The sequence below is a fragment of the Dasypus novemcinctus genome, chromosome 4, assembly GCF_030445035.2.
Source record: "Dasypus novemcinctus isolate mDasNov1 chromosome 4, mDasNov1.1.hap2, whole genome shotgun sequence".
NCBI lineage: Eukaryota > Metazoa > Chordata > Mammalia > Cingulata > Dasypodidae > Dasypus > Dasypus novemcinctus.
The window spans coordinates 83,733,404-83,759,236 of record NC_080676.1 but is presented as its reverse complement, the minus strand read 5'-3'; the positions used below and the strand labels follow the sequence as shown (position 1 = coordinate 83,759,236).

Below are 25,833 nucleotides of genomic sequence, written 5' to 3'. Positions count from 1 at the left end.
AAACTCTTGCATGTTTGTTGTTTAAATATAAAAAGGAAAAAGAGAAAGAAAATTAAGAAAGCTCTATAGATAAATTAATAATGGGATAGAATAGAAATTATCTTGTGAATTAAATCAGAGAAAATTCAATTTTGCAATAGATCCTAAGTCATTATGTATAAAAACATAATCTAGCTAGCCCTCTAAGACAGAAGCTTTCAAATTAGTTCATACCTCGGAATGACCTTAGGAGTTCCATAAGCATTATAAATGCTTGGACCTCATACTTGTTCCACTGGAATTTAGTGGAAAGTCATTAGGAATCTTCTTTTTAAAAGGCATTTAACATAATTGTAATGTAAGGTCATGTTTAGCAATCACTGGTTTATAGAATTCTTTTGGTTCTGTGAATTATCTGTGGAATATCCGTAGCAGAGATGATAAAGCAGCAAAGATGAATTGGGGAAAGGCAGTACTATAAGAAGCCAGAGGTTAACTGTGAACATTGTTTTCCAAGAAAAGAGAGTTATAGCAAAAATAAAGGAAAGTTTGGTCAGATCATCACTTGGCAGAAAGGAAACTTTTTTTCTTAAAATGATCACATGCAACTTACATTAAGAATATCTACAAAAGTTAAGAGACACTCACAAATGCTTAAACATCAACTGAAGATATTAGTAACTGATTGTTGCTTGTGCTCTAAGTAGAAGAGCTGTGCAGGCAAACATGGAAGATAGAGGACCACCACAGTGGAACCTGCTGTCATCAAAACACAAGCCACTCAGCAGCAGAAGGTTGCAGAAATGCTTTGCAAAGGCTTAGTGTCCTTCAAAACATAACTCTATACCAGGTCCTATGGCCACTCAATCCTTCTTTAAACAGGCTGTCAACAAGAAAAGAGTTGTTTTTTGCAGGAATTTCCTGTTTGCTTAGATTCACAATTTTGAACCAAAGCCTCCATTTGCATTATGCAATCTATAATAAACCAGAACAGGAGAAATAATCCCAGGACCCTGAAGATCCTGAGAAAGTAAAGGGACTAGTTTTAGGCCAGTCCCACCTAAAATGGGACATATGAGCAAATTTCAAGGTCGTTAGGATTGAACCAGAAGTCAGTAATTAGTTGGAGTAATTACTGAAGAAGTAGTTAGATTAGGAGAGTACGGAAACAAGTAAGTTTAAAAGGCATTTCAGATGGTCAAAGTTGCTTAGTCACTGAAAGACACCACGAATATCTGGGTATCAAGCAAATCTGAAACTATCGTTTGAAGAAGTTACTTAAAAAGTGGAAAATGTATTGGGAAGGCATTATGTAAAATTCAGGATCTTACTACACTGGTATTCATTCACACCCTTCAGACAATAAAAATAAATTCAATTCAATTATCTCAGGGAAAACAGTAAAATAAAAGCATTATGAAATGGCGGTTGAAAGAATCATAGTGGAGGAGTAACCACTGGAAATTTGGATGAATTTCCTCTGCTTGTTTGAGCATTTTAAGGGGACAAAGAAAAAAAATCATTTGTTTTAGTACTTGTCATTAAGTACTATATACAGTAGTTAAGTATTAATAAATAAGTAGTTAACATTTATGCAATGATTCATATCTGTTAAAATATGCATCATGTTCGTTTATTATTTATCATTGCCTTCACAACAGAAAATGAGATCAAATTGCCAGAATTGCCATTGTTTTTAAATATTACTTTGATTTTCACTACCCAGATCATAAATAAATGATTATCTTTAGGATTGGAAAAAGCATGATGATAAATTAGCATTGGTCTGGCCTACTTGCACTCTCCAAGTGAAATAAGCTTCAAAACATCAGCTCCCATATTTAGAAAAACACCAAGCACAGTGTGATGATTGGAAGTAGGAGCATAATAATGAAAACAAATTCCCAGATCCATCATATTCTGTTGCCACTTCTTATCTATGGTCATTTTTACCATAGTCAATTTATATCTCCTCTATCTTTCTATGTCCTAGTCAATAATTTGGCCATGCTAACAGTTGCCGAAATACATTCCTGCAAATGAGAAAGGATTACTGAACATAGTTGTGAAAGTCAGGTCATTTTTATAAGGTGTCCAGAAAATTAAGGTGCCTACTTTACCTACATTATTTTCTCAATCTCTAGGTGTCCAAAGGTGTTGATTTGGGGTTTTAAAACTGCTGTTGCTCATGGTGAATATTCATGAAATACTTTCAAGTTTTTAATTTTTCTTGGCTCAATAAGATTGAACCCTGCCTTGAGCACGAGCAAACAATGATGTGATATTTCTGGGAATTCAAGCCAAGATCTTTATCTGTATCCAAACAGATGTGACTGTCTAGTGTGGGCCGAATTCTGACACTGTGAGCTAGTGACTGGTAGAAACAGCCCTGGATAAGAACCAGAGGGTCTGTGTTTAAAACCTGGTCTGTGTACTACAGGGAATTGGGAGAAGTCATTTATCCTCTCTATATTTAAGTTCCTTCATGAAAAATGGAGATAATGGCTACATCAGAGACTTCTGAGGATTCAATGGAAGTGTTTCCTATACAATAAATGGCCATTTAAATGCAAGGAATTATTTAAAAAGACATTAGGGTAAACACATTTTTCATCAACCATGAGACGCATGGTCTCCTATCCTTCACTATCACAACAATGTCTTTTCTGTGAGAAACAGGTCTTGGAAGTGAATCTGTTGAAAGGCCCCTTGACAACCAGAGAACTAAAGAAAACGACCTTTCGACAGCTGCCTAGGACAAAAAGGCTTGGGCTCAGCTTTCCCCTCCCATGCAACACAATTTCTCCAACCCTCAAATGAATTTCTCAGAAAGTGTGTCAGAATCCTAGAGCCCAACTGCTAAAGACAGGAAGCAATTAAATATGTAAATCAAAGAAATTACACTGCACTGATGACATTCCGCACTGCCTCTGCCTCCACCTCCTCCTTTCTCTCTCTCCTATTCCCCTCAGGACTGAGGCTAGTGGGTAAGATCTCCTTTTTCCATTCTGCTCCCTGCTAAATGTTTTTTATTCTCAACCACCTGCCCCAGGCCTTCTCATCAATTATTAATCACGTATCCATGAATATGCATAAAAGCCTGTCTTTGAGTTTTATTAAATTTAAAAAAAATAAAAGACTGTGTGATGTGTCATGGTAGAGAAGAATCATATGGTTGGAAGGAATGAGGAAAGAGAAAGGACAAGCTTCTTGTGTTTATTTTTTTCACTCCACTGAGGGCACAAACATGCTGAGGCCACTGATTAAGCATGTTTCTTTTTGTCATGTTTGATTTCAAATGTGTAAATTAATAATTTAATAGGTTTGAATGATGACAACGTACTATTCTCCAATCTGCTTTCTTCTGATAGGCTTCTTACATATATAGAAGGGGATAATATCGTCTAGGAGGTGACCAGACAGAACAGGTTACTTAGATGTCATCCTACAAACCTGCCTTCTGCTCACACATGCTGCTTTCCCATTGCAAGGTATGCTACCACATGCATGGTGCCCCAAGGCAGGGTGAGTGATGGAGATGAAACTATGAACCTGGGAGCTCCATCTTCTCTCCATGAATGGTTTTCATTTCAGGTGAGCCTTTCTTTCCGAAGACAAATAATTTCTCCTAGTCATGTATGAAAAAAACTACAAGTTTTTGATACTATTAATTCTGTTATCTCATCAGATAAGCCTTCCCCAACTACCTTCTCTAAAATCTCACACACTTACCCTGCAGTTCCTCATGTGATGTCGTCACAGTACTTACCACCTCCTAGCATATGTGATGATTTATTGCCTCTTGCTCCCTGTGCCTTCCCCACCATGAATGCAAGCTTAATGAGAGTGGGGATTTTATCCACTTTGTTTGATGACACTCAAAAAAGTAATTTTTGATTCAATGAATAAATAAAATGTATAAGGACATGATTTTCTTTTTCAATTCATTCTCTTACTTACTAATATGAACTTCAGGGCCAAGCAATTTCTGTATCCAGGCAAACTAATCATGACAGACCCAGGGAAATCTTCAATGCTTTACCCATGTTCCCTCATTCTTTTCTCCCTTCTATAGATGTCTCCCTGTATTTGAGCAGTGATCTTAATACAAATAAACCCAAATATATTTTTATATTAAAGTTATTTGTCATAGCAAAAGGATACTTGAAGGTGGAATTTTATTTTCTTCTGTTGGTAGTGTATTTGGTCTTGCCCCTATAATAGCCACACAGAACAAAACAAATTTATTTAGCCAAAAGTGTGGTGGAAAACGGTTATTTGTGTCTTCTATTCTTCATTTATTTTTTTTAATTTTTTTTTTTTAGATTTATTTTTATTTATTTAATTCCCCTCCCCTCCCCCAGTTGTCTGTTTTCTGTGTCTTTTTGCTGCATTTTGTTTCTTTGTCCGCTTCTGTTGTTGTCAGCGGCATGAGAAGTGTGGGCGGCGCCATTCCTCGGCAGGCTGCTCCCTCCTTCGCACTGGGCGGCTCTCCTTATGGGTGCAATCCTTGCGCGTGGGGCTCCCCTACGCGGGGGACACCCCTGTGTGGCACGGCACTCCTTGCGCGCATCAGCACTGCGCATGGGCCAGCTCCACACGGGTCAAGGAGGCCCGGGGCTTGAACCGCAGACCTCCCCCATGTGGTAGACGGACGCCCTAACCACTGGGCCAAAGTCCGTTTCCCCTATTCTTCATTTAAATCAATGACACTGGTAAAAATATTTGACAACTCTAAGCCTCAAATATTTTTCCATATATCATATAAGGATGAACTCTAAAGATGAACCAAAAATGAAATTTACTAGTTCTATGGGAAAAACTCCAAATAAACAAAAGAAAAAAAAACAGAATTATTTTATAATTTCCTTGCTCTTAAGACTCAGTTTTATGTTTACCATTAAATTTAATGACAAATCGAGTTATATTTTTAGGTTGGAGTTTCCTCCTTTGTTCTGTCTTTCTTCTCAAGTCTAAAGAACCTCAAATTTAACTTACAGAATAGTACGTTTGCCAACTAGGTTATTGAAAAATCTAATTATACAGAGTGCCATTTAAAGAGAAATGCCAATTTTCAGTAATGAGGGTCACTATAATAATGTTTCATGCCTCAGTGACTTTTTACCAGCTAAAATGCCCTTTAAACATATACACTTTATTTCAAATTCAAGAATGAATCATTACACTTTGATGAGCATTCCATCACACTGGACATTGTAGTTAAATTTTCCTGTTTAACAGTCTCAATTTATCACTACCTTCCTGACCTCCCTGATGTATTCATTCATGTACAGCTATTGTGAAAACAAACAACCATGACTAAAAAGCTCTAAGGAAGGTGCTACTCAGGGTATGAAGTTTCATGAGCTCTCAAGGAATTGACAATCTAGAAAAATCAACAGGATTTGCAGACAAATAACCGTACTACAAATAGAATGGTTCCAGAGCTGTATGAGTGAAGCAAAGGAAGTACTATTATAGGGCTGGGTAAAAGGAGATTTCCTTTGGTTTGAATGATGGGGAAATTATCAGAGAATAGGAAGATTTGAGGAAGGCCTCAGAGGACAGATAAGGACATTGAGGCCTAAGTGAAGCACAGGGCCCATACAGTACAAGTTATATTCATGGTGCCTTGGATAGATGAGGAAGAGAGATGTGGAAACTTTCTCCCACACATCTCCCTATCTTCTTACATCTAATGTCTCCTGTGAGTGGCTAAAAGAGGTAGGAGAATAAGAACATTGATAAGGTGATGGGGATATAGAGAAAGATAATTGGTAATAATCTTCTCTCCCATGGTTTCAAAAGGGTCTAACTAGGTTCTAGGGTTTGAATTTGCCCTCTCTCCAGGTCTTCTAGGAAGGGCACTGCAGTTCTCTGAGGAATAATTCAACAGTTTACTCATTTAAGTCTGAGGTTAACTATTATGCCAAGCAGAAAACTCAATCAGAAATAATTCTTAGAGTACATTGCCAATACGTTCTTTGAGAAAATCTCTTCTTTCCCATGTTTTAGTTTCCTAGCTGCAGAAGCAAATGCCATGTCATGAGTTGGCTTAAACAACAGGACTTTATTGGCTCATGTTGTTGAGGCTAGGAGAAATAGAAAATCGAGGCGTCAGCAAGGTGATGCTTTCTCCCAAAGCCTGTAGCATTCTGGGGCTGGCTGCCAGACATCCTTGGTCCTTGGCTTTTCTGTCTCATGAAATAGCACATGGCAGCGTCTCCTGGCTCCTTATTTCCCTTCTGGGTTCCACTGACTTTCAGCTTCTGTCTGTTTCCCTCTCTGTGATCTTCTCTATAAGACCTTTAGTGAGAGGATTAAGACCCTTCCTAATTCAGCTGGGCCATATCTTCACCGAAGTAGCATCATGAAAAGGTTCTATTTATGAATTCACACGCACAGGAATGGATTAAGTTTAAGAACATGGTTTTCTGGTGTGCATATCCTATGTGACCTTTGCCCCTACCCACTATGTGTGTGTGTGTATGTCCAGAAAATAATTCTACTTTACAGTTGCATACAAACTACACATTTCAGTGAGTAGGTAGCTTTAGGTAATGGGACTATTTAAATAATCAAACTTATGAATAAATCATTGCCATTTGCTTGAAGATTATGGTGTACATATGAAACTGGTCTGACCCCTGAGTGTGAGATTTGTCATCAGCAATGGAAATGGCCTGAACACAGGAAGATAGCATAGCTACACAGAACACTGTGAGAAATGAGGCAAAAGGGCTTCGAACATGCAGTTGCCCCAAGCAGTCGAGAGAGATGATTTTTCAATCTGACATAATGGAAGTCCCTAGAGAGATCCATTTTTCACTCCGACATGACTAAGATAATAAATCAAAAATTAAAATATGTAATATGAAGCCCAGTACAAAGAAAACTATTTCCATTCCAGAAATGGCAGACTACACCCTGTACGTGTTGACTTAAAAGGGCATTCTTCTTACAGAAGCAGCCCAGTGACTTTAGCACAAAAGAACAATTTTAAGAGAACTCATTAAAAAGGAATAAGAAAAACTACGACAGGAAGTTTTACTGTCTATGGATACTTTGAGAAAAGCCTAAGCTGTGAGAAATTGTTTTTAATGAAGAAAAATCATGATGATTAAAAAATAAACAAACAAACACATATGTGGTGAGATGAGAAAACCCTTACACTGTTAGGCTTCACATTTTATATTCTTTATAGGCGGGAAGATGAGCAAATTTTGACTTATATTAATTTAGTAAAGTCAGGCTAGAACAAATTTACGATTTAATTTAATTTTGATACTAATGAGCCATCTATGAAACAAATAAAACCCTGTAAAATAAGTCATGATAAATATAATTTTATATTATTTATTTTACTGAGACCAATCTAGAATTACATATATGTGGGAAATGCAGAAAAGGAGAGAGAAGGAAAGCTTGAGAATAGGAAAGGCATTATGGATGTAATGATAACAGGGGTATTTTGAAAGGATTCTTTAGAACAGTGACACACTAATGCCCTGGCCTTCATTCCTATGTGAGATACTAGGCCCTAGATTGGTGTCAAATTCATGAATTCTGCTCTTTGCTCAAGCAGAAAATCATCTTGGAAGATGCCATAGCCTATCATCATCTGCACATTGTGGTTTGGGTTTATTGGGTTCCCCCACCCCTGTAGCTAAATTGATGTTACTATAGCAATAAAACAAAGGTCACCAAAAAATGTCCTACAGAAAAGCACGCATTATTATGAATCTCCAAATTCTCAAATATGCTCTATTTTTTTGAGCAGATCCCTGAATTGGCAATCTCTGCACATAGTCTGAGTCTTCACTTTTTCCCTTTGACTCTACTCAGATTACAAAAGCTATCTTACATTCTGCTCCAACATGTAACTTCTGGCACAAAGTTTTTAGGCTACATGTTTATGAAGCTACTCATTTGACACCATTACCTCTAGAATTTGCTGTTTATTGTTTTGAAAACTTTTCAGAAGCATGTGTACTATTTACCCATCACATGTTCACGTCTCATTAAAATTCAACATGATTTCTCTAGTGCATGCAAAATTAAACCTTTTCTCATTTTTAAAATATGATTTGCTCACTCCTACCTCTGCGCTTTTGCACTTGCTTATCTTTGTGCCATATATTTTCTTTTGTCTCCTTTCTGCAACACTATACCTTGTTTCCATTCAAAACACAGATTTAAGTTCAGGTCAATAAAGAGCTCTTCCCCGCCTTTAATTCATCTATTGCCGCTCCAACTGCTCCTTTTTTTTCTATCTTCCCAAAAGTTCTTCACTGTATTGGTAAGAAAAAGCATGCTTAAGGCTTGGTGGGTTTTGGTTTTTTTTTTCATGTTTTTATGTTGAAAATCCTACTGTTTAGTTTTCTTTTGTATCATCCATGTGTTCTGCAAGTCTATGGATATTCAATATCTAATTGAGTGAAAACTGATAGCCACAGCCTTTTACTGCTTTGCTACCACTATCTAGGAACACACATTCATCACTATTAGTATTATATTTGCCTAAGAAATGGAATATATCTGTTCTTATTTTGGTGATGAATCATTTAGCCATCTCTCTGTTATTGCTGATGTTGTTTTTGTTTTTGTTTCCCATGAAACCACAAGCTGTAGCACTCACCCCAGGCTTAGCATCACAGGAATCAGAAAGGCTTCCTCTCCCGGTAATATATTTTTCCACCACCTGCTTTGTTATCATTAGACCTTTAGCTACCCCAAAATCTTTCCTAGGACTCAATCAAAGATCCCTGTTGCCTATAAGGATTGTCTCTAAGAGTTTTTCTGGAGAAGAAATGTCATGCAGAAATAAGGCAGGTAGATAGGCAGGAACTCTAGAACTGAGGGAGGGATGCCTCCCTTCTGTCACCTACCTAGACATGGGCAGATCTTCTTGTCAAGTCAGTAGTATGAATGGGAAAGTGGATCAGAGTCTATTCTGCCTGACAAGGGCAGAAAAGTAAAGATGTTGCTTTACTGTGATTTGGAGCAAATCCCTTCTTTTCTACCCTCTGACTATGCCTCCCATTTATGAAAAATAAAATGTAATAAGTAATCAATATGTCCCAGGATCTATACCTAAAAGCCCAAAGAGCTAAATTCCTCTCTTCAATGGCTGTTTGTATGGTTCCAGCCAATGACTCAGTGCCAACAGGCTGAATGTAATTCCAGTGAAAGTCAATGAACATTTTTGGAAAATCAGGATCATTTCCTCTTCATCTTTATGTCCCCTCAAACTCAAATCAAAAGGTTCACAAACATGATTAGTCTATGTCTCTCATTAATCTTTCCCTGCTTCCTTCCATTCCTCCCACCCTCTGCCTCCCACCTCCACCCCCAAATGCCAGAGGCCAAAAAAAGTGAATATCCATTAAATGGCACAGCTACAGACCTGGCTTGACCACAAAGGTACCACTTGAAGAACAAAGATAGGACAAATAGATACTGGTTGCTGCCATTTTTTTTTTTTTTTTTTTTTGCCACTCAATTACTGAATTTCCCCTTTATAATCATTTCTTTTGTTAATTGTTCATAAAAGATCACTTCTATGGACTCCTCCTCTGTTTCTCCCTGCCTATCTAAGAGGGTTTTGAATTGCTTTCAAGTATAGGTTGGCCAAGGATATAGTAAAGACTGGAAAGGAACAACACTGTGAAATTCTAGATTTCAGTGTGGCTATTACTACCACGAAACCTACATACTGCAGAGTCACAGCAGTGATGGAATTCATTTTGGGAAAAGTCTGCAAAGCTTCGGACCAAAGCTACAGACACTTAAATAATCCTTATTTTCTATTTGAAATTTTGTCCATTTCAATGGATTGTTTTCTGGTGACTAGGAGATGCTTCATCAGTTAATTGGAAAAAAATTGTTAAGCATATGGATCACGGAATTTGTGTTCTGCAAGGGGACTGAGTAAAAATCTTTCCTTATAGAAGGAGGGGCTCAGGGATTCACCTAAGATCAATGAGAATGATTGGTGACAGAGTTCCATTTGCTCTGGTTGCTGACCCCCAGCCCCATGGTCTTGTCAGGAGAATATCCATTGTCTTTCTGAATACGTGTCACAAGTCAGGTACTGTGCTTTATGTACATTACCCTTGGTAATCCTCACATCTTTTAAAGGTAGATAGATAGGAACTATTATTGCCCTTTAGAGACATGGAGCCCAGGAGTATGAAAGATGAAGAAACTTGCTTAAGGTTAAACCCAAAACATAATTTGAGTCCAGCATAAGAGAATCCAAAGCTTAATTCATAAAATTAGGCTGTTTGCTCTATACTAACTTATTGCTTTGTTTTTTTCTTGTTTGTTTTTTGTTTTGGGCCTATTCTATAGAACCAACATGTGTTGAAATAGAGGTAATAGACTAACTTTTGAAAATGATTTCCTATGAATGAATCACAGAACAGTTTTGTTACAAAAATGATAGGATGTCTCTAATCCTTTGCTTCACTAAAGGAATCATGTAAATGCTAACGTTAAGCCTTGTTATATTGTTTCCTAGCAGACATTACATGTGTCACACTGTGGCAGATAAATGGTTTTGGCTCTCCAAGGAGCTCTCCATCTAAAATATCCTTCAAACAGAACAACGAATAAAACTGCAATAGGTAAATACTACCCATTCTCTCAAGTCATCCAATTCTCCTCTACTATTCTTAATATAATTTTGTTGCAAATTAGGCTTTGCAAATGTTTCTTCTGAGTAATTCTAACTAACTAGTGTCATATGTGTGTATATGTATTCATGTGTATTCATGTGTATAATCATGGTACAATGGTGATCATTTCTAAATGACCACTTTGAATTTGATTGTCTTTTTTTTTTTTTTTTTGGTAGGTAGGGAATGAAGAAACTAAACAGAAAGTTAAGCACAGATTAGAACAGAAGAATTTTATACACTTAGCTTAGAATTTAAGGATACACCATTGGGTAGGCAAGGGAGTAAAATGTTTATTAAGAAATGAAAAAACGAGAAAAATACAGTCTGAGGCATGAACTGTGGGTGTGCTGCAGAATGAGATACACCGTGATCATCTTTTAAACTATTATTTTGAAGTTGCCTGATGTTACTCTTTTGGTTGGATTTTGCATATATTCACAATCCATATTTAATCAATACTCTCACTTACCACCCAGGATTCCCATGATCCTTTCTAGTCCTTCATTGCATGGCTCTTTCTCTTTTTCAATAAAACCCACACTTTGAGTGTGCGTGTGTGTGTGTGTGTGCGCACTGCTAGCTCTTCAGATCTTTGGGTCATTATTGGATCCAACCCCAACTTGGAAAAATATTATCATAAGCCTATGGATCAGAGTGTCAGTGTGTCTTTTAAACTATTTAACAGGTAGCTTTTTATGAAGATCTTTCTTTTTGTTTGTTAGTTTGTTTCTCCAAATCATTTTTCTGATGATCTCATGTGTCAGAGAAGTCACTGTCTCCTTACTGTAGGGTGACTTTTCAGATACTTTCATATTTCCATGTGATTCCATGATATTAAATCCTTCAAAAGAACTCCACTGGAAAAGAATAGCACGAAATTGCTTTCTGACACCCCTCATACCTGTTAACTGCAATAATCCCTCTATTTCGATTATAAAACCCTTGATTTTTCTTCCCTAGGCACTTCATGGCATAATAACCCTTCCATAAGATTTGCACATGCAACAGTTTCCATTAATCTAATATTGTAAATGTGAGTTAAAAACATGGACCTGTGAAGACAGCATGGCCCAATGGCTAAGTGTTTTCAGGTTCTGGAGTCAGACTCCTTCAGCCACATTAGCCATTTGACTTTGGATCTTCTAGCTAACCTCTCAGAATTTCTTTATCATTAAAATGACAAGTAAAATAATACCCACCTCTCCTCTTAGAATTCTTGAGACAATAATGTATACAAGGCTCCAGCCAAGTCCTTGACCCATATCAATGCTCAGTTCATCATCAAGAGCTTCCTCTGTTCAAATGAACACTTGATAAAATGTGCAAACTAGCCTAACAAAGGCAAGTCAAAATATAGCAAATGATCCCTTTCAACCATCAGACTGGTCAATATTTAAAAAATAATAATAATCTCTAGAGTATTCTAAAGTTTAGTGATCTAGACAATCTTAAATTTTTGATGGTGGGATTCTTTCATCATAAATTTTTCTTTTTTATCTCATTTTCCTTCCTTCCCACATCTGATCTCTATGTTAATAATCTGTGATTTCTTTTTTGTATAATTTATTGTTTATACATACATTTAGACAGATATGCTCTCATTCAGACACAACTATATATATATATATATATATGTAAGAGAAACAGAGAAATATAAAGAATTAGAGAGAGTTAATGTTATTTTGTACTTCAGGGATTAATTTTTTCCACATATTACACTATATTGTTATACTATATTACAATTTTTTAAAAATTAATTATTTTTAATTGTATTTTTTCGAAGATACATAGATCACAAAATAAGACATTAAAAAATATAAGAGGTTCCCATATACCCCACATCCCACCCCACCCAACTCCTCCCACATCAACAACCTCTTCCGTCATTGTGGTACATTCATTGCATTTGGTGAATACATTTTGGAGCACTGCTGCACCGCATGGATTATAGTTTACATTTGTAGTTTACACTCTCCCACAGTACATTCAGTGGGTTGTAGCAGGATATATAGTGTCCAGCATCTGTCCCTGCAATATCATTTAGGGCAACTCCAAGTCCTGAAAGTACCCCCACATCCATCTGTTCTTCCCTCTCCCTGTCCTCAGCAACTACCTTGGCCACTTTCTCCATATCAATGATACAATTTCCTCCATTACTAGTTGCAATAGTTCTATAGTAGAATACCAGTAAGTCCACTCTAATTCATATTTTATTCCATCCTGTGGAACCTGAGATGGTGATTGTCATCCTTATGCTGCATGTCACTATAGTTCATTTATTTTGACTGCTATATACTATTTCATTGGGAGGATATACCACAGTTTATTCTTCAATTCTCCAATTCATGGGCACTTGAAATACTACCAGATTTTTGTTATTGTGAGCAATTCCTGCACACTTATCCTGCTGTATATAAACAAGGATTCTCTTAGATATATATATGGGAGTGGAATTGCTTAATCATCAGGTGTATACCTGTTCAAATTTAGACTATTAAGCCAAATTGTCTTCTAGAATGTTTGCACCAGTTTAAACTCCCAATAGCAATATGCAAAAGATTCAAATGATCATCTCCAGCAGCTTGTATTGTCAGAGTTTTATACGTTTGCCAGCTGAATAGGTATATTAGTTCACTTGATTAATAGGTTCCTTGTGAAATGCTTTTTAACCCAGTTTTCTTTTTTATTTCTTACGATTTGCACCAAATGTCTGAAAATGTGAATACTTTTTGATATCATAATTTTAATTTAGTAAATAATCATATGGAGATAAATTTTCAAAAAATATGCCTGAAGGCATTCACTTAACAGCAAATGCAGTAAACAAGCTAAATGTCCAACCAGTGAGAATTGGCTACATAAATCATAATGGTAAATAAAAAGGAATATTTATGTGTACAAAATAATGATGGCGAGTATATGCATGAAATGGAAGAAAGCTACTGATAATAAAATGTTAAGAGAAAAAGCATAGGTACAACATCATTTTATTTTTTAAATACATTGAAGAAGCACATTCTCTATATGTATGTTTGTGTGTGTACATTGGAAATAGATACAGCAAGTGACTATTAATAATTCTTGCCTCTGGAGCGAGGGATTTAGAATAATTTGTGTTCTGTTATTTTTGTTTATCTGTTTCTACTGTAAATTTTCATTATTATGCCATTAAAGTATGTCTATACTTTAGATACATAAAGGAATAGAAATCTTAGGTAGCTTATGGACAGAAACATAGCCAATAAGTGGTGGACTTAGTCTTACAACCCAGACACCCTCAAATTGCCTCAGTATAGGTTTATTCTTTCTTCAATTCACAGGGCTCCTAATCCAGAAATGCTCTTATCAATGTCTTTCTGGTCAATTGCTAGTCTTTGAAATGCTAGTGTGTGTGTTTCTCCCTGCCTAACAGTGATAACTGAATGCTTGGGTAAAAAGGAATATCATGAGATGATAATGATTTGGAAGTATGGATAGGTGGGCAGAAATCTAACTGTTCTCATACATGTAATTAATCTGAAATGGAGGCTTTGCATAGAACCAGTCTAGGGAGGAGGACTCTTTCTCACAGACTTTAGGTCTTTTCTGATATTAAGAAAGATTTGCTATTAGAGAATTTAAAAAGTCATTTCCCCACAAGGTCTCTCAGTAGTATGATGACAGATTAGTAAGGTTGTCATTAACCTAGAGTATCACTAGTTGTGAAAAAGCTACTGGATTTTTAGGAGAATGAACAACAGTTGCTTTTATTTTAGTTTTAGTAAATTGAATTTTACTATTTTTCAGTTCTTTATTTTTACCACTGTCTATTTCTCGCATGCCCTTTCTCATTACATGGAATTTTAACCTTGGTTCAGAACATTCCCAAGATAGCTCCTGATTAAAAAACAATAAAGAACAAATTAAAAGAAAACAGACTATAAAAGGGAACATAGTATCCGGGAAACCATAATCTATTCTCAGTCAAACTGTTAAACCTATTGAAAATAATCCCTCAAATCCAGCATAACCTGCACTATACCATGGTAAGGGCAATAGGACCAAAGCTTGTCCTTTTTAAGGCTAGGACCTAAACATTATTTGAGTCAACATGGACCTGCGGAATTGAAGAGACACAAAGGGAAGGCAAGACAAAGTCAGAATATAATGCTCAGTCCAGAACTTAAATATCACCTACTGCTTTAAACTCTTCCTCTTGCCCCAACTTTCCTATTGTTATTCCTCTATCCCCTTAGTTCACCTCCCTCATTTTAGCAGTGTCCCTAACCAGACCTGTTTCAGGTTTTGCCACTGTTATTGCCTATGAATCTATAAACACTAATCATTTGGTATCTTTCTAACACATCTACAACATCCTTCTATTCACAAATAACTAAAGACAGAGCAGGACTGGTCCTACATAAAACACATTTAATGAAAAAGATTTGTAAAACTCACAGCTCTCTCACAAACCATTTAAACATACCTGGGGGATTTCAAAAGCGTCATGTCTTTTCTCAGGCCTAGCAACTGTCAGCACTAAATTCCTTATTAAATTATCCTAAGTTTTTCTTGCTAGAAAAGAATGACTTAAAGAACAATTTGTTGTTCATTGTATCAAGATCTATTGGCCATTGGCTAAATCTTTGCCTGGTCTTTGAAAAATTCCAAACTTCTCTCTTTCTGTCTTTGCCTTTAATCATCTAAGCTTAGGCAAAACCTCAGTAATACGTTTACTGATATCCATGAGCCCGATGCACCGGCTATTTTTATATCAGACTGAGTTTGTGTTTTAAAACAAGACTATACTGCAGTGGTAGCATAGCAGTTACAAGTGTGAGTTTTCAATTTCATAAGCCTAGTTAAATCTGGACTCAGTCTTGTACTAGTCATGTGGGTCTAGTGACTCACTTAACCTCTAAGCCAGGATTCTCTTTAGTAAAATGGGGATGATAACTGTTCTTATATTGTTTAATTATTATTAGAAATTTATTGGATAATTGTGAATAATTGAACTCAGTGCCAGGCACATACATGGTAAGTACTCATTTAATTGTAGTTTAATGCTATTATGAACAGCAGGTCAGGAAGAGAAATGACTAAAAGATTGGGGATGAAGAATGGCTTCTTGAGAGCTCTGGGAATGATGGAAATGGTGCGCAAGTGCATATTTATTCATATTCACCTTATTGACTAGCTCAGACCTCCAGAAACATCTTTTTTTTTATTTTTTATTTTTTTATTTTATTTTAATTGATTTTGTAAAAATATTACATTAAAAAAACAATATGAGGTCCCATTCAACCCTACCACCCCCACCCCACCACTCCCACCCCAGTAACACTCACTCCCATCATCATGATACATCCATTGCATTTGGTAAGTACATCTCTGGGCATCTCTGCACCTAACACTGGGGTAGAGAGACCAGAAGAACCGCCTTAAACGCATCTGTATGTCTCTATCCAAGGTTCTGAATTTCTTTGTACATAGACCCTCCTATTTTTTCCATAATCATCACAGGACTTGTTCACTCAATTTCATAATGCAGTTTGTGAAAGATCATAACCTATTTACAAAAAAAAAAAAAAAAACAACTGAAAAAAATTTGATTACTGAGTTGCCATTTGGATTTCCATATTTGATTTTTGGGATCATTTCTGTGGAAAAATGTGCACTAAGTTCAGGAGAGTGAAACAATAAAAATGTTTATTGTTTATGATTGAAGGAATATTGATTAGAAATAGTTAAGTATGTGATTAGAGTCATTCATACCCTGACAATCAATTAGCTTAAAAAAAAAAAAAAGGCAGAATTGTGCAGAAAAATCCAAAATCAAATCAGAGATTTTCTAGTGGTGTTCCAGAAGAAAGCATTTCAAGAAGAAATCTTCCAAAAGCACAATCTTTCTCAGTTCTGCTGATAAAACAAAAATAAGGATATGTAAAGAGGATTTGCTTTTCCCTTATGAAATCTCTCGTTTGATATTCCCAAAGGAAATAAAATCTGCCTTATTTCTATGCCCACCTGCACTGAACTTTAAAGTTGGTATATATGTATTGAAGAACCTTCAGTTCATTTTCCCTCTGGGATGGATTCAGCATATGGTCTTCTCCTAAGGCAAACATTTATTTAAACTTTAAGTCTAAAAGGAATTCTTCCATTTTATTTCTAGTTTTGCTTGCTTTGATCCTGAAAGTAATTAACTTTCAGTGGCAGCTAATTATAAGTAAAGAGAACTCAGAGTCTATATGGTTGTTTGTTTGGTGTAGGCTTGGCAAAGTGTTTTTTAATTGGAAAGCCTTTTTGCTGCATGCATTTCAATTCATTTTGCACTGTATTTATTATCCAGGATTCATATTATAACCATGACCTTTCATCTAATGACAGAATCTCACACAGAGAGGAATAATTATTTTAACAAAAAGACACTAGTGCTATGAAGGAGAAATGAGAAAGCCTGGGAGGGAGTAGAATATGACAGAAGCAAAGTCACGACTAAACTCACTTCCTGCCCTTCATCATCACTGTCCCATGAAAACTGCCTTGTGTCAAAAGACATATGATTCTATATTTGGATTGGGAAATCCTCTTCCCTGTGTATATTTCAGACAGAAATAAGACCTTGGAAAATAATTTGGGAAAGGAGACATAGGTGAAGATAATTGAGGTGAGAGGTGCTACTTACTGTTCCAAGTTAATACCAAACTTCAGGGTCATGGAAGAATCTGGAAATTAATGAGCTGCCAGCCAAATGACCCATCCTACATCCTCCATTTCCCTGAAAATGAACCTTGTAAGACTTACCAACACATTTTGTCACCAACTCCTTCCTTTTAAAAGAAAAACCAGGCATCCTTTTTAATATGTATTGTCCGTTTGAAATAAATATGTTGTAGTGGTTTAAAAAAAATAAAAATAATTCTTTGAATATTAGAGGGAACTTAAAGTCTCTACTTCTGCGAGAAGGCTCTATGTTTCATAGGCTCTTGCGACAATTCTGTACCCAGTCCACAGAAATCAGCACCACAGAAAAGCAGCCCTCCACACACTGACCACAGAGGGATTTCTACTGCCTGCTCTGTAGCAACTGTAAGAACTAGTGCCACAAAGGTAGTCTAAGGGACATGTTATCAGTCCCCTTCCCCAGGTTTGTATCAAGTTAGAGCATCCAAAAGCAATATGTCTGGACCTCAGTAGCTTAGGCCCATGCAGAAAGCCATCTGTGAATTATAATAATGGACTTGGCTTTAATCGAGGGCCATCTCCCCATTTCCTACAAAATTATTGATAAAGGAAATAGTCTCTAGGTTTTGCAACACCAGCATAAACATTTTATTTCAGAATATAGTATAAGGAAAAATGTTGCTTCTTCTGAAGAACTGACATGTTTTCTTTTATTAATGATATAAATTCATAATCTACTGTATTTACTTTAATTGCCTCTACTGCTAGGAAGCTCAGGACTAAAATCATTATATAATCACAATAACTAAGTTATCCTAGATGAATTATTTATTTTATTTACTTACCCCCAATTTTATGGATGGATTTAAGTTTTCTAGTAGTATTTCAATAGACTTTAAAGAATAGATTCTATCCCCAATTTTTGGAGGAAATAATGCTGTAAATAATTTTTTAATGGTCTAAATTCTCTTGAGAATTTAATGAAATGGAAATATTTCCTAGTTCTTGGAATTTCAAAGATATGTATTTAAATATACTCCTACCACTCTACCTCCACTTTTAAGGAATATATTATTAAAATAAGTTTCAGATCCTTAGCTGTGAGAGAAAGAAGTACAATGTATTACACATACTGAAAGTGATTAAAATGTCATACGAATGAGGCAACAATCGTGTTGTAAGGCCCTATGAAGGTCACTCTGTAATGAAGTTTATATAGTTAGCTATTTTGTCAATGTGGCTCAACTAAAGATTCAGCATATATGAATCTGTTCTGCTGGGGCATCACTTATATTAACTTCATATACCAAAGTTAATTTACATAATTCTGTTTTAGAAATCACAAGAAACTGTCACTTGTCAAGATTTTATGTCTCTTTAAAAAATCACTACCCACACTCAACTGTCTTCAAAACTACCTCATTTCTAACCTGTCTTCTTCCATCTCTAGCCTTCCCAAACCTTCTTTAGAAAAGTCAACCCTAGACATCCAGGAAGGAAATTTGGGGTCCAATATCATCACAGATGTTTATAGAAAACCCTCCTCATGTGTCATCTTACTCTGATTTGTTCTAGCCTTCTACTGTAATAAACTGTTGAGAGATAAGAAACTGCAGACCAGGCTATAAACATCCATTCCAATAGAACTGAGAGATGGTTTCTCAAAAAACACCATTTTTCTCTGCAATGGAACATTGAAATTTGCTTTACTCTTGATCTTTTAAGAATCTGTCATGGGAAGCAGATGTGACTAAAGCAATTGGGCTCCTGTCTACCATATAGGAGGTCCAGGTTTTGATGCCCAGGGCCTCCTGGGGAAGGCAAGCTGGCACATGTGGCGAGCTGGCCCAACAGAATGCTTGCTTGAGCGGAGTGCTGGCCTGTGCAGAGTACTACCCAGTGCAGGAGTGCTGCCCTGTGCAGGAGTGCTGGCCCACATGGAGAACTGGCACAGCAAGATGACACAACAAAAAGAGACACAGAGGAGAGATAATAAGAGACGCAGCAGATCAGGGAGCTGAGGAGGTACAAGAGAATGATTGCATCTCTCCCATTCCGGAATGTCCCAGGATTGGTTCCTGGAGCCACCTAATGAGAATACAAACAGGTAGAGAAGAACACACAGCAAATGGACACAGAAAGCAGACAATGGGGGGAGGTGGTGGTGGTGGAAATAAATAAATAAATAAATAAATAAATAAATATTTTTTTTAAAAAGAGAATCTGTCACCATGGGTTGTAACCTCTACCATAATTTCTAATAATTAATTCTATGTGTTTTGGGGCCCCAATATTCCATCCTCATACATGCAGAATAGCCTATTTCTGGGACTTGACAAACATCTCTCTCTTCAATTTACTAATATTAATATATTTTATAATGTTTACACACATTTTTCATTATATTTTCCCTTTGCATTTCAGTTTGGGAAATTTCTTTGGACCTATCTTCAGCTCAGTAATTCTTTTCTCATCTGTTTCAAGTCTACTAATGTGCTTATCAAAGATATACTTAGTTGATCTTATAATGCTTTTGATTTCTTATATTTTCTTTTTTTTTTTTAGAATTTCTATTTATTTGTTAGCGTTACCCCCTTACAAGGTTTGCAGTGATTTAAGAGGTCATAAGGCTGTGACTCCATTCTGATCCATTGAACAAAGCTGCCTACTTACAGAGAACAGGTATTTCCTCCCAAGGACAAGCCTTATTGCAGTGGAAATGGAGCAGATAAGGACCCATCCCTTCTGGATCCCCGCATTCCAAGAATACCCTACCTCCTAGCCCACCACCCACAAGCCATGCACAGGAAGACTTCACTTTCACAGCCCATATTAACCAGGCTATATTCAGAGTCTAACCCCCCCCCTCCAAACTAACATTTTCCTGCCTATTGATGTACTGTATAAATTCACTTCTGCACCTTCCACGAGTGGGTTGAAGTCTCTCTTCAGACCCCCTCCATTGAGAGAGCCTCCTAGTAAACTCCTGCCTGCCTGTAATCCTCAGTTTCCATGTCTCAGGGAGAGCCATATTTTCTCTAACATTATTTATTTATTTTCCCCTTCCCCTCCCCCTCCTCCACCCTGCTGTTTTTGCTGTCTTGTCCATTTGCTGCGTGATCTTCTGTATCTTTTTCTTTTTTTGTCTTCTCTTCTCAACTTTCTTCTCTAGAATTCACCAGGATTCGATCCTGGTGACCTCTGATGTGGAGAGAGATTGCCTGTCAATTATGCCACCTCAGTTCCTGGTCTCTGCTGCTCTTCACCTTGACTCTCCTCTCATCTCTCTTTCGTTGCATCATCATCTTGCTGTGTGACTCATTTGTGTAAGCCCTGGCTTTTCCTGTAGGCACTTTGCTTGCTGTGTGGGCACTTGGCTTGCCACATGGGCACTTTGCTCACCACGCGGGCACCCACATGGGTACTTGGCTCACAGTGCGGGCACTCAGCTCACTGCACAGATACCTGGCTCACCACGCAGGCAACTACTTGCCACATAGGCACGCTTTCTCTTCTTCTTTTTCACCAGAAGTCCCCAGAGATCAAATCTGGGTCCTCCCATGTGGTAGGTGGAGGCTTTTTCACTTGAGTTACATCCGCTCCCCATCTTGTATTTCCTTTTGACTCTTTGAACTTCCAACTTCAGATTATCCATCTGTTCTTGCATGTTGTCTACACATTCCATTAGAGGATTTAGTATATGAATCATTGCTAATTTAAATTCACTATCTGATAATTCCAACACCTGTGTCATACCTGAGTCTGGTTTTTCTTGCTTTTTGGCATACTTTGTAATTAAAGCTGGATATGTTGTACTGTTGTACTGGGTAATAGGAACTGAGGTAAATATCCTTCTAGTGTGAAGATTTTGGTTTCACACTAAATCTAAGAGATGAGCTTGATTTAATGTTTTTATGGGTATAGGTGCCAGAGGTTTCAAATAATTATAGTGCCCTCATTCTTGTCTTCCTCACAGGGAGTCTTTTTTTATAGCACTTTCATTTGTAATTCACTATTATTATATGGGAGTCTGTTGGTGGTAAGGCATGGGGAGGGAGAGGGGAGTATTGTATATCTTCCACATGAACCTGTCTTTTAATGGGCCTTTGTCTCTGAACTATGACCTTCACAAGTGTTTCTGGTTGTATAGCCCCTACCCCTTTCACCCTTCAGATAAGACAGAAAAGCTGGAGGGACCTCCTGTGAGAGGAATGTTCTTCCCCCAGAGCTCTGGGACACGGCTCTGGTAAAACATTTCCCCCTGAATGGTAGATCTTTTGTTGTGGAGAAGGTCCTGGGCTAGAGTTTTCAACTAAGATTACTTTTTTTTTATCTCATCCCAGCAAAGCCTTAAAGGGATCTTTTTGATCTTTGCAGTGACAATTTGATGGGTTTCCTGGAGATAAAGTCTATGAAAGAGGGCTCTGAAGAGTGTGGCCTGGGAGTTCCTCTTTCTCAATCAAGTCTACACTCAGCTTTTAGCAATTCATCAGAATTATCAAACCTACGGCTCTAACAGCTTCTAGTAAGCAAATCCCAGCTATGATCCCTGCATCAACCTTTCTCTCCAGCTATTTTTACTTTTAAAATTTTTATTTATTTGTTTTTCTCTCTAAACTTTTGAGTGGAGATTTGCTTTGCAACCTCAGTTATCTATTTTTTGCATCCAAGAAAAACCATGGATTGTCAGTTTCTCCAGCTTTTTCTTGTTACGAGGACAGTAGTGATGATTTCCTGGCTCTTCCTGGGTCAGTTTTGTAACTTACCATATGCTCATGTGTCCATAAATTTGAAAAGGCTCCAGGGTGAGATTCATGTCAAATTCAAGTCTGTCTCTCAGGAAATTTTGTTACTTTCTAAAACAAATGATAAAAACAATAGCACTCCTACCAACTCCTTATAAATGCATCTAGACGCTGAATGAGAGGTGGGCAAGGGGAAAAAATCCTTTCAAACAAGGGAGGGGTATGTGTTTGTGCCCAACAGATAGTTAAAAGGAGAAACATTCATTCCATAGGCTTTGGTCTCTGATTTTCCTTAACTGCTTTTAATTTTCTTAGCTGTTTTATTGCTGTTCTACGTTATTTTAGTCTCTTCATATTTTAAATTCTCTTTTTCAAAAATCAGTGTTACCAAAACTTATGATTTGAATGTTTTCTATTTTTTTGATTAAAAGTCTAGACATACACTTAAATGGTGTGTTGGTTTGAGTCTTTTATGTGGACCCCAGAAAATTGTTCTTAAATAGGTCTGTTCCTGTGGGTGTGGGATCCTTTGATCAAATTGACTTGAGTTGGGGTCCCTGAATTGGATTGCTTCAATAAGGTGTGACCCAGGGTGGGTCTTGGCCCTCTTGCCGGAGCCCTTTATAAATAGAGGACTAAAAGCAGAGATACAGAGACAGAAATAAAAAGCCTCAGAGAAGGAAAAAGTCTTGGAGCCCAGAAGCTGGAATCAGTGGAGCACAGAGGCGTGGAAAGAGGCCTCCGAGATGCTAGGAATATAGATCAGCTCAAAGCTGAAGAGAGGAGACCTGGAGGAGAACAAAGGGAATTGGCATTTTGCCCAGCCATATGCTTGATCATTCACAGCTGACCTTAGAGAAAAAGCATCTTTAGATGACACTCATGCGCCTGATTGTCCACAGCTGCAACTTGGCGAGACAGCATCTCTTGATGATGCCTTGGTTTGGACACTTTCATGGCCTCAGAACTGTAACCTTTTAACCTAATAAATTCCCATTGTAAAAGCCAACCCATATATGGTATATTGCAATGACAGCTTGTGGCAAACTAAAACAAATGTTTTATTACATATTTTCAAATTTCTGATATTTTATTTGGATTTATGTATAAAAATGTCTTCTGGAAAATTTATTCTTCATTTTTATTCATTAATCAAGAATACAGTATACCTACCATGTGCAAAACATGATTTAAAGTGCTTTGGGGAGTGAAAAGAAGAATTTTCAAGCAGAATCTTTATTGCTAATATGTTTTAAGAATTATATCTAATAAGAAATTGGAAAATATGTAATTTTAGTAGTGCAATGCTACTTTCTTTTCAAAAATACATTGTGTAGTGTCTTAATTAAAGAAAATACTAGTACAGTAAATCAGTTTTAACCTTATTAACCTAACTTTTACAATATTAAGATTGGTATAATTTTCCTATGTCCAAAAGAACATTGCATTTAAAAAAAAAAACTGAGATTATGTGAAAATTGTAATCTAGATCTAAGGAAATAAATGGTCATTCAGCAGGTCTTTGGTTATTTAGAGCCCTCAATGAACTATGCACCTTAGTTTCATCTAGGACAATAATGTTCAAAGACAATGTAATAATGCCTAATTTCACCGAACCAGACTGCTAGAATCTAGAGTCAACCACTCTCTAGGTAGAACTACAACAGGCTTGGGAATTTGTTAACAGCTTAATTTTCTAAATAGTGGTAGTTTATGAGGATGATTTTAATTTTTTAATTAATTTCTTGGCTTATTGGCATTCATTCACCCTAATTCAAGTACCAGCCTTTTGTGGATTCACTATTTTTAAATTTTTGTCCCTAATTCAGATGGGCTGTACTTATCTTCTGGTATTTGGGATAAAGCACACAACTTAGATGTATGTCAATCAGTCCATTTTATTACCATTAGAGAAAAATTTAGAACAAAATCAGAGCCAATGAGATATAATGAATCTCTGGATGGGACTTCTATCAAAGTGACTCTCATTTTCTTTTTTTCCATGGGATTTGAAACTGCGTTCATAGAAACTAAGAAGTCAACTCAGAAGTAACACATTTGAAAGGTTGAAATACAGTAATCAAGTCCTAATGAAGTTATTTGATCATTTGTATAAAGCTGTACCTAAAGCCAGATTTACCCCTAGATTGTTTTAGCTACTTGGTCCCATTAATCCTCTTTTTATTTGAACAAGTTTGTGTTGACTTTTCTGTCACTTGCTATGGAAAGAGGCCTAAATGATACTGGAAGAAAAATTTGGGGGGAACTGAAGATCTTGATCTTTTTTAAACCACAAGATGATTATATAAGGATGAAAGAGATCAAAATAACAGAATAACTACCAGTTAATTCTTGATTTTTTATTCATTGTTACTTTTAAAAAGTTTCATGCGTAAGTATACATATTGTCTAGTGATTTGTCTGTAAACGAGTTATTGGAAATTATTACAAAATACATGTGACTTGATGAAATGACAATATGCAATAGTAATGTTATGAACTAGCACCTAAATATTAATGCTTTCTTTTCTTTTTAAAAGATAATTACAGGAAAAAAATATTGAGAATTGAAATTTCTCTTATTCTGCTTTTTGTGTCTCTACAAAATCTCCTTTCATTTCCTTATTATTTTGTTTTGATGTCATCAAATGAATGCTCAACCTCATGAGAGAAGCTTTTGAAATGGTCTCAAGGAACAGCACAGATTATGATTCTAGTATAAGTGTAATTATGTACAACACAGCAGTGAAACCAAGGACGCAAAATAAATAGCTGACAACACTAAGAAGTCATAATTTCAGCTTGTTATACATACTTTCATCTTGAGGAAGATGAATCAAAATTCCTTGCAACTTGCATCATCTCTGAATATGAAGAACTGCAATATACAAAGCTAAATTTATGGTTCTTTAAATGGACCACGAAGTTAATTCCAGCAGATGAAGACTGTGGTGCCAATATCCTTCCTTCTGAAGCATTAAACAGACAGGTCTTGTGAACTTTTACTTCTCATTCTCATTGTTACTTTTCACATTTCCTTCACCAGCTTTGTCATGAAATGTTTTAAGAAAGGTTTTATTTGTCTAACGACACTGGAATAATATTTACCTACTGGATTCTAAAATCTGATGCTCAAAAATGCAAGCTCCTTTGAACTTCAAACCAATAATGTACCATCTATAATCTTTGAGCAGCCAAAGCTCAATGCCTAGGAAAAGCTAAGCAGTCCCCTTCTAAGATAGGACATGTCATCAGACTCTCAATTTTATAGGAAGTTTTAAGAATGACTTTCTGAAACCCCAGGATAGCAAGGATTCATCAAAAGTATCAAACAGAAAATTTTCACTCCACTCAATACCAAGTGTTTTTTAGTGTTAATGGGTAAAAACCAAGAAATATGTTGATGTCTGAATGCTGCTTGAAAATTAAAACAAAAACCAAGAACAAAAAACACACAATAATCTCTTTGAATCCTAGAAAATGAAGCCACATTATAGAAGAGACTTACCATTTTTCTCATGGTCATTCTGGCAAGATTTAGAAAGCAGCAGGACTTACCTGGAAGAAAGAGAAAAAAAAAAAGAAATTAAAACAATAAGTAAGAAAGGGTAATAATGAAGACATAGTGTTTAATATATTCTAAGATGATAAGAAGTTCTCCCAGTCCATCGACATAGGGGTAAAATAAATAAAGGAAAGAAGGTGGAAAATAAAATTGTTTTAGCTGCTATTACCTTTATGTAATCCGAGAATCAGGCATT

The 25,833-nt window shown here is 36.5% G+C and overlaps 1 protein-coding gene across 2 annotated transcripts in view; it reads right to left on the bottom strand.

Annotated features, from left to right (window-relative positions):
- The window catches only part of LSAMP (limbic system associated membrane protein), a 1,652,779-nt gene extending 1,627,149 nt beyond the window's left edge, over nt 1-25,630 (bottom strand). For both annotated transcript variants that reach the window (XM_058295791.1, XM_058295790.2), the window contains exon 1: nt 25,581-25,630. The gene's annotated coding sequence lies outside the window, so the exon portion shown is untranslated. The remainder of the gene's footprint in view (nt 1-25,580) is intronic.
- Nucleotides 25,631-25,833: the final 203 nt, after the last annotated feature.